At 39.9% G+C, this 12,303-nt stretch overlaps 1 long non-coding RNA gene and 1 other non-coding gene across 21 annotated transcripts in view; one reads left to right on the forward strand and one right to left on the reverse strand.

Moving 5' to 3' along the window:
• LOC144381380 (uncharacterized) overlaps nucleotides 1-10,483 on the reverse strand; it is a 340,649-nt gene extending 330,166 nt beyond the window's left edge. For 4 of the 20 annotated variants that reach the window (XR_013446498.1, XR_013446499.1, XR_013446481.1 and 1 more), the window contains exons 1-2: nucleotides 10,255-10,477; nucleotides 8,769-8,929 (exon numbers count right to left, since the gene is read on the reverse strand). This is a non-coding gene — a long non-coding RNA (uncharacterized LOC144381380). Of the gene's footprint in view, nucleotides 1-8,768; nucleotides 8,930-10,254 lie in introns of all 20 variants that reach the window. The other 16 variants (XR_013446496.1, XR_013446486.1, XR_013446495.1 and 13 more) reach the window with 16 other exon arrangements.
• LOC118551389 (U6 spliceosomal RNA) lies at nucleotides 3,759-3,865 on the forward strand. The gene has a single exon (XR_004925040.1). It is a non-coding gene; the product is annotated as a U6 spliceosomal RNA (small nuclear RNA).
• Nucleotides 10,484-12,303: the final 1,820 nt, after the last annotated feature.

Raw genomic sequence — 12,303 nt, forward strand, 5'->3', positions numbered from 1 at the left:
TCATCTCCTTAGAGGTAATCCAAACAGATTAAGAAATAAAATGCTTTTTTCTTCTGTCTTCTTTTTCGCTTTGCAAACTGTTTTTAAATTAATACTTCCTGCTCCCTCCCTAAAACCCTGGAACCTTTGCAAACCGTTGTTAAATAGCTGTAATTCCCTCTCATATTCATTCAACATTCACCACCCCTCCCAAGATAAGCAACACCCACTTGAAGGTATCATAGTGTCAAATGCTATAATAAAGGAAAAAGTGATTTACAGCAGCTGGTAAACATAGGCTTCTAATTTGAGAAAACACTGCAGAAGACAGAGATCTTTGTTTTAGACAGGGATTGTGAGAGTTTCTGAATTGTTAGTACTTCAAAGCCTCATTTTCTTACACTACATAAAACTCAAATCGTAACTTATTTTTCATTTCTCCTTGGGACTAAACAATACTTAAAATAATTACTAGACCTGCCAATTTTTTTTAATTTGTATATTCATTTTCTTGTGCAATTTCAGTTTGTTGGATTCAATTACTACAATGATCTATGATTTACCCTGGTAAATTTCCATGGCTTTTTGCAAAGAAAAACTCAAAGAATTTTAGCAATAGAATGATGTGCTGCAAAAGATAAAATACATATATCAAGTTCCGAATGCTGGGAGGCAGAATCAAAGGAACAATTGTTCCCACCATCTTTCTGGAAGAAATCTTTGCAGACATGGCTACCAAGGCTCTATATAATCTAGCATTCTTTTTTTTAAAGATTTTTTTTTATTTATTTGACAGAGAGAGAGGCAGTGAGAGAGGGAACACAAGCAGGGGGAGTGGGAGAGGGAGAAGCAGGCTTCCCGCGGAGCAGGGAGCCCGATGTGGGGCTCGATCCCAGGACCCTGGGATCATAACCTGAGCCAAAGGCACTTAACTGACTGAGCCACCCAGGCGCCCCTATAATCTAGTATTGTTAAAGGTATTTGTTTCTTAGTTAAGAAATACATTAAATTGAGTAACAAAGGAGAGAAAACAAAACCCACAAGATTCTCTTTGGATTTAAGTCATCCAAACCACTGACTTTACCAAATAGCAATAACAACCCCATTAACACAGTTCCCATCTTCCCACTGTTAAGTGATTTTCTTGATTCCATATACTTTTGGCATACATTTTAAATAAAAGCTCTTTTAAGGTTTAAAGATCTCTAGTTACATAGTGGTCCAAACTCAGACACTAACTGTAGTGTCTGGCTAAGGCAAATGAAAATATTTATAGTTTCCCAATTAATCAAAGGAATACTTGATCTAAGATTGAACCACAGCACCCATAGTCATGTACAATTTCCTTAGTTAACTAAATCTTACTAACCAGCAAGAATTTACATTGTAATTTTCGTGATTTTTAAAATTTATTTGTTATGCAGGTTTTTTTTAGAAATAAAAGGAGGAGTCCATCTCAGGCAGCATAGAGTGTTAGTATCTTGCCCAAAGACTCTGGAAATCTTTGGGGAAGTATACTGGAGAGTTCATCACCAAATGGATTTTAACATCCAGGTGAGTGGTTCTCAAATTTCAGTATGTATCAAAATTGCTGTGGTTAGGGTGAAGAATCTCTAATTTTACCACAGGTGATTCAGATACCCACCCAAGCTTCCGAACCTCTGATCTAGATTGGACATTCAAGATTGCTTTCATTTTGTTCTAGGAATTACCTTCTAATGTACTTTACCTTATCAGATCTAGATTAAAATGTGGGTTGTCCTCAATTTCTATGATTCCCTATAGCCTTTGTCTTCTTTGTCCATGATCAATTGCTCTCGGGTTTTCAGCAACAACTCACTGTCTGGCTAAGTCTCCCCTGATCCTAGGGAGAGGAAAGAGGGGTCAGCTCCACCAGGGGGAAACCCTGTGGCTGAGGGAGACCTGAATTCAATTAACTTAGTTCAATGATATCTCAATTTCCTTAGAGAAAAAGAACATTTCGAGTCTTCAAATAAACTGCTGTAACAGCTGGATCTAGATGAAATGCATGACACTGCTTCCGCTCTGGAAGATCCTCATTCTTCAGAAAATACCGTGGGAAATCTGCTGACAATTTCCTGCAGCCTGACCAACACTAATTCCCAATGATGTCAACCATTTCCTCTCCATGTGGTTTTGCAAAGCCCTTTGTCATGGCAAAATCTGTTCTTGAAGGGAACTTGCTAAGATATATTTTGCTCCTGTGGTATCTCATATGCCCAGAGAAGTGCCTGGAACATAGTAGGCACACAATAAATATCTGTTAAATGAATGAGTGGTTTCCTGCTACATGAACTATGTGATCTTTATCACTGCCAAGGACATAATAAATTCAGTACACAGCCCTTTGCAAAATATCAAAGGAGCTATCTTTGTGCATTGCTGATCTACCACAGAGTTGACTTCCATTTTATAAACATATTCATCAATGAAACTTGTCTTAAATACAGCATTGTTCAGGTTTCTTACCTGTACCATAAGTCAATTCTGATATGATATCAGATTTTTAGTATTTGTTTACAAATTTAGACCATATGATGCCAGCTAATACAAGATGGGACTTCACCCTAATATATTTTCATGCATGATCACATTCATAAAGACTCTATCCTTAAATATACAAGCAGAATCCTGATGCAACCCTCTGCCATCTGAATTGTGTTGCTGTTTCTGAAAAGGCTAGATTTCCCAGGATGGGCACCTCTCGTGTCGTACTGACCCATCAAATGGGTGCTGTTTCTACATACATTAGAAGCAAAAAGTCTGTTCTATTTAAATAGAGTTTAGATTACATGAATTAAAACTACAAGTTTTACTTATGCAGAGGCAGACTATATCCAATAAAGATGATCTCTAAAAGTTGTCTGTCAATCAAATTTTGTAAACTGAATTATAATCTAAAGTACTGGGGTTGGGGTACCTGAGTGGCTCAGTCAGTTAAGCGTCCAACTCTTAATTTCAGCTCAGGTCTGATCTCAGGTTTGTGAGTTCAAGCTCTGCATTGGGCTCCATGCTGGGTGTGGAGCCTGCTTAAGATTCTCTCTCTTCCTCTCCCTCTGCCCCGCCCCCTGCCAAAAAAAAAAAAAAAAAAGTACTAGGGGAGCTTGTCAGTCAGTTGATGCCAGCCGAAGATACTGCCTTTTACAATGACAAAAAAAGAAAGGTAATTGTAAAATTAATCCTTTTACTACCAACAAATTTGTCATTTTTGCTATTAAAGTAGTATTTTGTTTCAGCACCTTGAGGAGGCCCTTTTGGATAGGATTTGTGTTTTAAAGGGAGAGACTAAGGCAAAAAAAAAAAAAAAACCCACACAGGTATTTTTTTTTTTAAAGATTTTATTTATTTGACAGAGAGAGACACAGTAAGAGAGGGAACACAAGCAAGGGGGAGTGGGAGAGGGAGAAGCAGGCTTCCCACGGAGCAGGGAGCCCATTGTGGGACTCGATCCCAGGACCCTGGGACCATGACCTGAGCCGAAGGCAGACGCTTAACGACTGAGCCACCCAGGTGCCCCCCACACAGATATTTTATCAGCCAAGTGAATTTTGCCTAAATTCTTTCTTCCATTGAATAGACATTTATTGAAATGTTCTCTAAGCCAAACATTAAGCAATAGAGAACTGGAAAGTCATAGCCCCTGGCCTCATAAAGTTGACATTCAAGGAGGAAATGTGAACATTAAGAAAATACAAGTACAATAGGTGTTAAGAAAGAAATTCAGATTGATATGGGGATATTTAAAATGATATCTTCAAGTGCTCACTTTGGCAGAACACATACTAAAATTGGAATGATACAGAGAAGATTAGCATGACCCCTACACAAGGATGACATGCAAATTCAAGAAGCATTCCATATTTTAAAAATAAAATAAAATAAAATAAAATAAAATTATATGACATCTTCAAGGCCTTCCTGGGGATACTGTATTTAGGCTGAGGTCTGAACAATGAGTGACAGTTGGTCAAGCAGTAAGAAGAAATAGCATGCTCTTGGTTCAGAGGCAACAGAAAGATTGTCAGATAAAAGGAATTGAACAAAGCCCAGTAAGGCCAACGTAGAGAAGAGATAGGAGAGGATGGAGAAGTTGGGGGTGGAGACTGAAAGTATGGTTAGGACCCAGTTTGTGGAGGTCCCTGCCACTGTGTGAGATGTTTAAGACTTATTCCTGAGAACAGTAGAAAACCACTGAAGGGAGTAAAAGCAGGTATCATGGTAATGGTTTCATGAACACATATAAAGCAAGCAACACTCAGCCAACTCTTACTAGAGCCATCTGTTGCAGCCTAAGGTAACCTCCAAGGGGCAGAACCAGAGACATACAGCCTGGCATGCAGATAGTTGATTTTAGGCAGTGAGCCCAAGGAACAGGAGTGGGGGACTGGAAGGAGTGAGATGAAGGAGAGAAAACCAATCAATCCAAAGGTGCACTACTGAGCACTACTGAGCAGACCTCCACTGTGGGCAGCAGATCTCCATTCCACAAGGGACAACTCCAAGAAGCCATATAGAGGGTGCTTTAGTATGATCTAGCCAAAGGGAGGAAAGAGGGAGTATTTACCCACCACCTCCCATTTCCAATAGGTTCAGATTCTCACACGCGTCTAAACAGTTAAAAGCGTATATGCTAATGTGCACTAAGCTGCCCCAGCACTGAGCAAGAGGCATTTGTGCAGCTGAAGCAGGGCCATCAGGCTAACAGTGCCCTGTAGCTGACTGCAACACAAGGCTGAAATTAAAAAGTGAGATAAGAACATGTGAGGCAGGACATAAGGATCAGATATGTCACCCAATTTACCATTCACTCAAGAGCTGGCTATAAATCTGGAATGATTTATCATCTAAATGCAGAGCCCCCATAAAGCTTTTGGAATACAGGTGCTGGAGAGAAGAACTGATCCTCAAGTGTCAAGTTCCATCCATAACTAACACTTTTATCTTTCTGAATGACACTATGTGCCAGACTCTGTGCAAAGCCTTTGCAGTGTCACATTTAATCCTCTCAACAATCCTACAATCCAACAATCCTAGGGGGTACTGTCATTATAATTGTATCATCCATCTACTGCTGTGGAGCAAATTATCCCAAGTTCAGTAGCTCAAAACAATCAACATTTATTATCTCTCTCAGTTCCTGTACGTCAGAAATTGGGGAACGACTTAAATGGATGTTTCTAGCTGAGACTCTCTCATGAGGTTACAGTCAAGACATTGGCCAAGTTTGCAGACATCTGAAGGCTTCACCAAGACTAGAGTATGTGCTTCCAAGATAGCTCACGTACATGGTGCTCACTGCTGGCAGGAAACTTCAGTTCCTGCCATGTGGGCTGTGCCTAGGACTGCCTAACTATCCTCACAACATGGCTGCTAGCTTTCCCCAGACTGAGCAATCCAAGAGAAAGGGCAAGGCAAAAGCCACAACATCTTTGATTACCCAGCCTCAGAAGTCACACACCATCATTTCCACAATATCTTATTTGTTGAACAAGTCAACCTTATTCAACATAGGAAGAGACTACATGCGGCATGAATACTAGGAGGCAGGGATCACTGGGGCCATCTTGGACGCGGCTCCCACAATCACCATTTTACATATGAGGCTACCAGGGCCCATAAAGATAAACTGATTTTCTTAAGGTCACACAGTAAGTTGAACTTGGTTGTCTCTGACTATAAGTCCTATGTCTTTAGTCACTGTTTCTTTAAGTAAACTGATACTGAAAGCCAAAGATATTTAACCACACAGGGAAACATTTAATTTAAAATAATATCAAGAAGGAAAAAAAAACCCAAAGCCTACCAATAGATTTAATTTGGCACAAATTTCGGACTCCAGCTTCCTTCATCTACAGAATAAATTGTCAGATTTATAAACACAGGTGTACTTGTGCCAGAATTAATTAAATGCTACATGGCATCCTGTAAAGGAAAAGAGAACAATCTGAAAAAGTTTAATTTAGTAAAATAAACTGACTTCAAAGCAGCCCAGATGGTTTCAATACTACCCAAAAAAAAAAAAAAGAAGAAGAAGAAGAAGAAGAAGGAAAAGATTAAGGATGTGATAATAAGACATGAATAACCATTCTGTCCTCTCCATGGGATGGGGACAGGGATTGCTTTCTTTGTATTTACAAGACATGGAAACCAAAGGCCTGATGATTAAATGTTGCTATAAATCATCCAGGATGCCCAACTCAAGTACTTTGTGGGAGGCTGGAGTTACAGTTCTCAGCAGCGCAATGCTGTGCAATTAAATCAAAATGTGAAAACTGAGGAGCAAAGAATAGGTGTGCTGAAGGATGTTCTCCACCTACACCTATGTGGTATCAACGCAGGACCCCATCATATCCATCTTAATGAACCACCAGTATTGGAGTAGAAAAAGGAACATTAACATTTTTTAGTCCAGGCAATATCAAACACATTGATACTGAAGTCACATACAGAAAATACAGGGACAGTATTCTTGGTGTAGAGAGTGAAACTGTATCCTCACGACCTCCTGATTCATCATCCAAGTCCTAGGTTAGGTTGCCCCACGCATCTCCAGGCCTTCCTGCCAATGGGGAAAACCAGGATGTAATCTGTCCCAGTTCCCACTGAGGAGTCTGTCAGCCTCACCCTCCACATCTCCCACAGACCTGTCCCCATCATCTTCCCTCCTACCAGAATAATACCCCATTGTTTAATGTAAGTCACAATCTTAGAGCTTCATGTACTGCTTCTTTTCAACTACAGCCCTTCTGAAAGCTCTTGCTCTCTGTATTTCTTTCTCTTTTATGAAAGTTAACAAAAAGCAGCATATCATGGGCTGAGATCCATGCAGTAAATTAAAGCCATTCCACACTCAACAGTTTCCAGCAGTTTTTTGTATCTGCAGACCAGGCCTACAAACTCAATCATTTTCATTCATTTCAACTTTTGTTACAAAGCGTTAGGAATGGAATAAATTAGCCAGCTCATCTTTCCCTCTATTTTATAAAAGCACAGAGTACTATTTCCTTAGAGAGAGCATTTCATGGAATAGACACCATTTCTTATAGTAAAACAGCTTGACAAACAGGGTAAGGGATTGTAAGAGTGTTCAGTAAGATTTCAAAGGAGATAAGAATGTCGGACAAACAGAGGAAGGGGCTCTGACCCAATAAAGCACCTTGAACTTCCCAAGGTCTTTGATCTTAAAAAGTGAAACTTTGGAACATCACTATAACAGCCTCCTGGAATATTTCCAGTGTATTTTTTCCTCAGAAAATGGAATTTCCAAAATGCTAACATACATAAATCATATCAACTGTTTTCCATCCCATTTCCCTGTCCCATACCATTTCAGATACACTCATGCTAACCTTCAGAGAGATATTGCTACAAAAGACCGATACACTTATGTGGAAGGACGAAATAGTCCAACAGAAAAACTGCAAATCAGTTATAAGACAATCACAAAAATGAGTTTTTAACTTGAGCTGTTTGAGTCGGGGGCATTGGGTGGAGGGATCCAAGAAGGGGGAAAAAGGGAAGAAAAAAGGACAGGGCTTCTGAAGAATAATGGATGGATGCTCCAAACAATTAAACTTGAAAATCAACTTTGGTTCCCACCTAAAGCCAGAAGTATCTATAAAATCCTTTCCACAATATAGGCAGTGAGTGGATATAATGAGACACAATGAAGCTTAAGCTCTGGCGTCCCTCACTTCCATGGGGCCCTTCCAAGAATATCTCTGTTCCTAATTTTATATTTGTAATTTTGAGTTCTTTTCCCTAAAGAGGGCCTCCCAAATTGTTTAAGATTTAAGGCCCTTAAAATTTGGATTCCTTTCTGTGCCACACATTTTCAGAAGTATCCCTTCATCATTTCTACAAATATAAGCAAAAGCAAAGAGAAACAAAAATAACTAAAGCATTTAAAGACACTTAGAGCTGGTTACCCAGTGGCTATGCTTGAAGTCCTTCAAAGGTTTCCCATGACACTTTGAATAAAATCCAAACTCCAGTGGTTTGCAAAGGCCTCCATGATCTGGCTCCTTATTCTTCAATTCCATGTTACTCCACTCTCCCTCTGACCCCCTGTATGACCTCCAGTCACACTGTGGTCCTTGCAGCTCCTCTACACTGTCAACCTATCTCAAATCCTTTCCCTACTGTTTCTGCTCTTGAACCTCTCTTGCTCCCCCTTATCTCATTGCTGGTTCCATGCCAATTTAGGGGTTCTCTGGCCCTCCCTGATGATTAAGATATCATGTTCTATACCTCCTCACCCTGACCCTTGAGTTCTCTATCATACTCCATATTCTTTTCTCTTGTAGACTTTTATACAAATTGAGTTATGCTATTTCCTTTTTTTTGCCTGTTTGATAACTGCCTATCTCCTGTACAATCCTGCAACCTCCATCAGGACAGCAATGGTGCTTAATTTGTCCACCACTATGGATCCAGCTCCTTGTTCAGTACCTAGCTTATAGTAGATGCCCCAGAAAAATGTAAGCAAAGGATGGTGAATAAGTCATGCCACACAGTTAATCTTGCCATTAATTCATTAATTAAACTTAAGCCTTTAAAGCACAGAAACTAATAATAACAATGGTAATAACAGTTTTGGTGAGAATCTTTCTACGTCTTTGTATATGGACTACTTGAATGTAATATAACATTTTTCTGGCAACTCACGGCTATAATAATGAACAGTATATATTATGTCTTACAGCCATGGAACACTGTTCTTGGAGATTATTGATACATATCAGTTATTTCTGATTATGCTCACGTACCTGAGATCATTATAATTACTGAGTTTTTGTGGCTGCTTTTCCTCGGTTTTTCTGCTTCTGTCATTGTCAGGCTGTCAAACCATCTTCTTGAACTTCTCAAAGAACCTTCCTTAAGCAACTCACAGTCTCCCTCTACTTTGTTACTTTAATCTCTTCATGGGCTAGAAAGTAGATAACAATCACGGAGAGATGTATGCAGACTAATGGTAGACAAGATCCTCAAATGTCTGTTAGCTAATCCAATGAGTAGGATGGGAACCTATTTTAGCCACTCAAGACAATCTTCACTTACTTACATGTTGGTAACTGTGTCTGGATGGAAGGTAAGCCAGGTGAGCCATCCCTGAATAAGTGAAGTGTGCTTGATTATTAAATGGCTAAAATGCTGTAGCCCCCTGAAAATAATCTCAATACTCCTGGCCACCAAATGTGTGAGGGTTTCTCCTCACCAAGCAATTCTCTAATTCTCTGCTGACACCAACTAGGTGTCCTACAATTCAATTCTGACACCATCTACCCAGAAATAGCATCAGATCCCACAGGTTAAGGGCTCTGTCCCACAAGACTGCCCCCCATTTCATATGTCAATCACAATTCCAGGTTGTCACCTGTGCTTCTGACCCGCCAGCTATAAATTAGAGGTTCCCACGACCCCTTCCTCAGGTTCAATATTTCACTAGAATGGCTACAGAACTCAGGAAAATCATAAACCTACTAAATTACCAGTTTATTAGGAAAGGACACATCTCAAAACAGCCATAAGGAAGAGATGCATAGGGCAGGTTTGTGGGAAGGGGCACAGAGCTGCCAAGTCCACTCCGAGCACGCCACTCTCCCTGCATCTTGACTGTTCACCATCCTGGAAGCTCCCAGAACCCCATATTTTTAGGGATTTTTACAGAGACTTCTTCATTTAGGCATGATTGATTAAATCATTGGCCACTGATGACTAATTCAACCTCCAGTCCTTCCCACCTCCCCAGGGGTCAAATTCCAACTCTCTAATCACCTTGTTGGGTCAGTCCCCTGCCAACCAGCCCCCATTCCACAGTTATTAAAGGGCTTTCCAAAAATCACCTCATTAACATAAACTCAGGCTGAAGGGAGCTTGTGGTGAGAAACAAGAGACTCATTTCACCTTTATCTGTCTGGGGCTATCTCAGGATTGGAGGACAGAGACCAAATATTCAAGCAAAAAAGAGCGCCCATGCTCTTATCACTTAGGAAATTATAATGGTTTTAGGAGCCGTATGCCAGTCAGACCAAATATACATTTCTTATTATAAATCAGAGTGCCACACCCCCATACCCACTTGAATTGTTTGCACTTCCATTCTAAAAGAGGCAAGACAAATGCAAGTCTAAATACAAATGCAAATGTTACATTGAGAAATATATTTGGATTCTTTTGGAAAGAAAAGGAAATCAAGAAAAATATTATGCACCGGGAGTATGAATTGGGAGTTAATAATTCAAAAAAACATACCTGAAAGCGTGAAAAGATCTCGATCCAAAATGAAACTGGAGGCTGTGAAACGGGGAATCTCACGCATGCTCGCCAAGAAGAACGGAATTTGAGAACAGAGACTCATCTCCTGACCAATGAACATCGCCAAGAATCCCTCTCCTGCACAAGCCAATGAACTTAACGCCTGGGCTTTGGCTGGACCTCCCCTTCTTTGCACTCCTTGCGCTTAAATACAACCCACCCAAAACGCTCAAAGGCCTCGTCTATGCTTGCCACAGCATGCGATTCCCCAGCTGCAACTCCTCTGCTATTCCCGAATAAACTCAATTTCAGCTAATTTGAGTTTGCCTCAGTTTGTTTCTAAATAATGAATATCTTGGGGCACCTGGGTGGCTCAGTCGTTAAGCGTCTGCCTTCGGCTCAGGGCATGATCCCAGCGTCCTGGGATCGAGCCCCGCAATGGGCTCCCTGCTCAGCAAGGAGCCTGCTTCTCCCGCTCCCACTCCCCCTGCTTGTGTTCCTGCTCTCGCTATCTCTCTCTCTCTGTCAAATAAATAAGTAAAATATTAAAAATAAATAAATAAAATAAATAAATAAATAATGAATATCTTGTCAAAAGGATACTTTGACAAAAGTAATGGCAAGGATCAAATGTGAAGTCAATTATACCTCAATTAAAAAAAAAAAAAAGGAGGGAAAGGGAAAAAAAGATTTTTGTGTGCTCTACCATTTAAAAAGAAAAAAAAAAGTCATAATCTGTGAAACATAACAGAGGTACTAGGGATACATGAATAACAAACCTACAAAATGCCATCCTGAACTTTGATATGTTTATCAAATGCTGTCTACCTCCTAATTTGGAATCTCTGCTGGGCCTCTCTACCTTTTCCTCTCTCCATTTGATTAGCACCTACCTATCCTCCAGGTGGCACTTTAAAAGTCACTTGAAGAGGGGTGCCTGTGTGGCTCAGTTGGTTAAGCATCTGACTTTGGCTCAGGTCATGATCCTAGTGTCCTGGGATCCAGCCCTGCATCGGGCTCCCTGCTCAGCGGAGAGCCTGCTTCTCCTTCTGCCCCTGCTTGTGTTCCCTCTCTCTCTGTCAAATAAATTAATAAAATCTTTAGGGAAAAAAAAGTCACTTGAACGAATTCATTTTTTACTTCACGCAGGCATCCTTTATTTCTCATTCAGACACGGTATCATAAATAACTATATAATCATTGAATATCCTATACCCCACTGGATTGTAATCTTCATGAGGGCAGTACACATTGTTTTATTCTTTGCTCTCCTCCCAAGGCCTGGTCTAATGCCTGCTACATACTTTTATTTTTATTTTGCCTATGCATAATAAATATATGTTGAATGAATAACTGAATGAAGGAATGGAGTCCCCAGTATAACTGGAGAACGGCGTTACTCTTCATGAGGAGGTTGTCAATCAAGGGAGTAAATAATCAGCCCTACCACATTGTAGGGCTCCACTCCCATTCTGTGGAGCCCAGTATTTGACACTATAAAATGGAGAGCAAAAAAAATCTGTGACTATGAAATTTTTTGTTTTCAACTCTATGAGGCAGGGAGTAAAAATGGAGCTGAAGAGATTTAGATGTGCACCTGACAATTGTATTTCTTTAATTTTTCTCTTGGTCTAAAAAGAGATGTCCAACTCTTAATTGAGTCAAAAATGAAAGAGAAAACTAATTCTAAGAAGTGGAAAACAATTATACCAATATCAAAAATAAGCAATGACATTAGGTTCAACTCTGAGCTTTCTAGAAGCCAAACTAAACAAAGGCCAATGATGAATTACATTTCTTATCTGAACAAAAAATATATATTATTTATTTAGGAGTTGCACATCTTCTAAGCAAGATTGTTTGCATAGATCCTTCTACAAATGACTTTAGACAACATAATAGACAATCCACAAGTAACTCCTACCCAGATGTTGTTTATATGTTCAAGTCGTCCCCACTTATCTACAGGGGATACATTCCAAGATCCCCAGTGGATGCCTGAAACTGCAGATAGTGAATGCTATATATACTATGTTTTTTCCTATA

Source organism: Halichoerus grypus, chromosome 3 (assembly GCF_964656455.1).
Source record: "Halichoerus grypus chromosome 3, mHalGry1.hap1.1, whole genome shotgun sequence".
NCBI classification, from domain to species: domain Eukaryota; kingdom Metazoa; phylum Chordata; class Mammalia; order Carnivora; family Phocidae; genus Halichoerus; species Halichoerus grypus.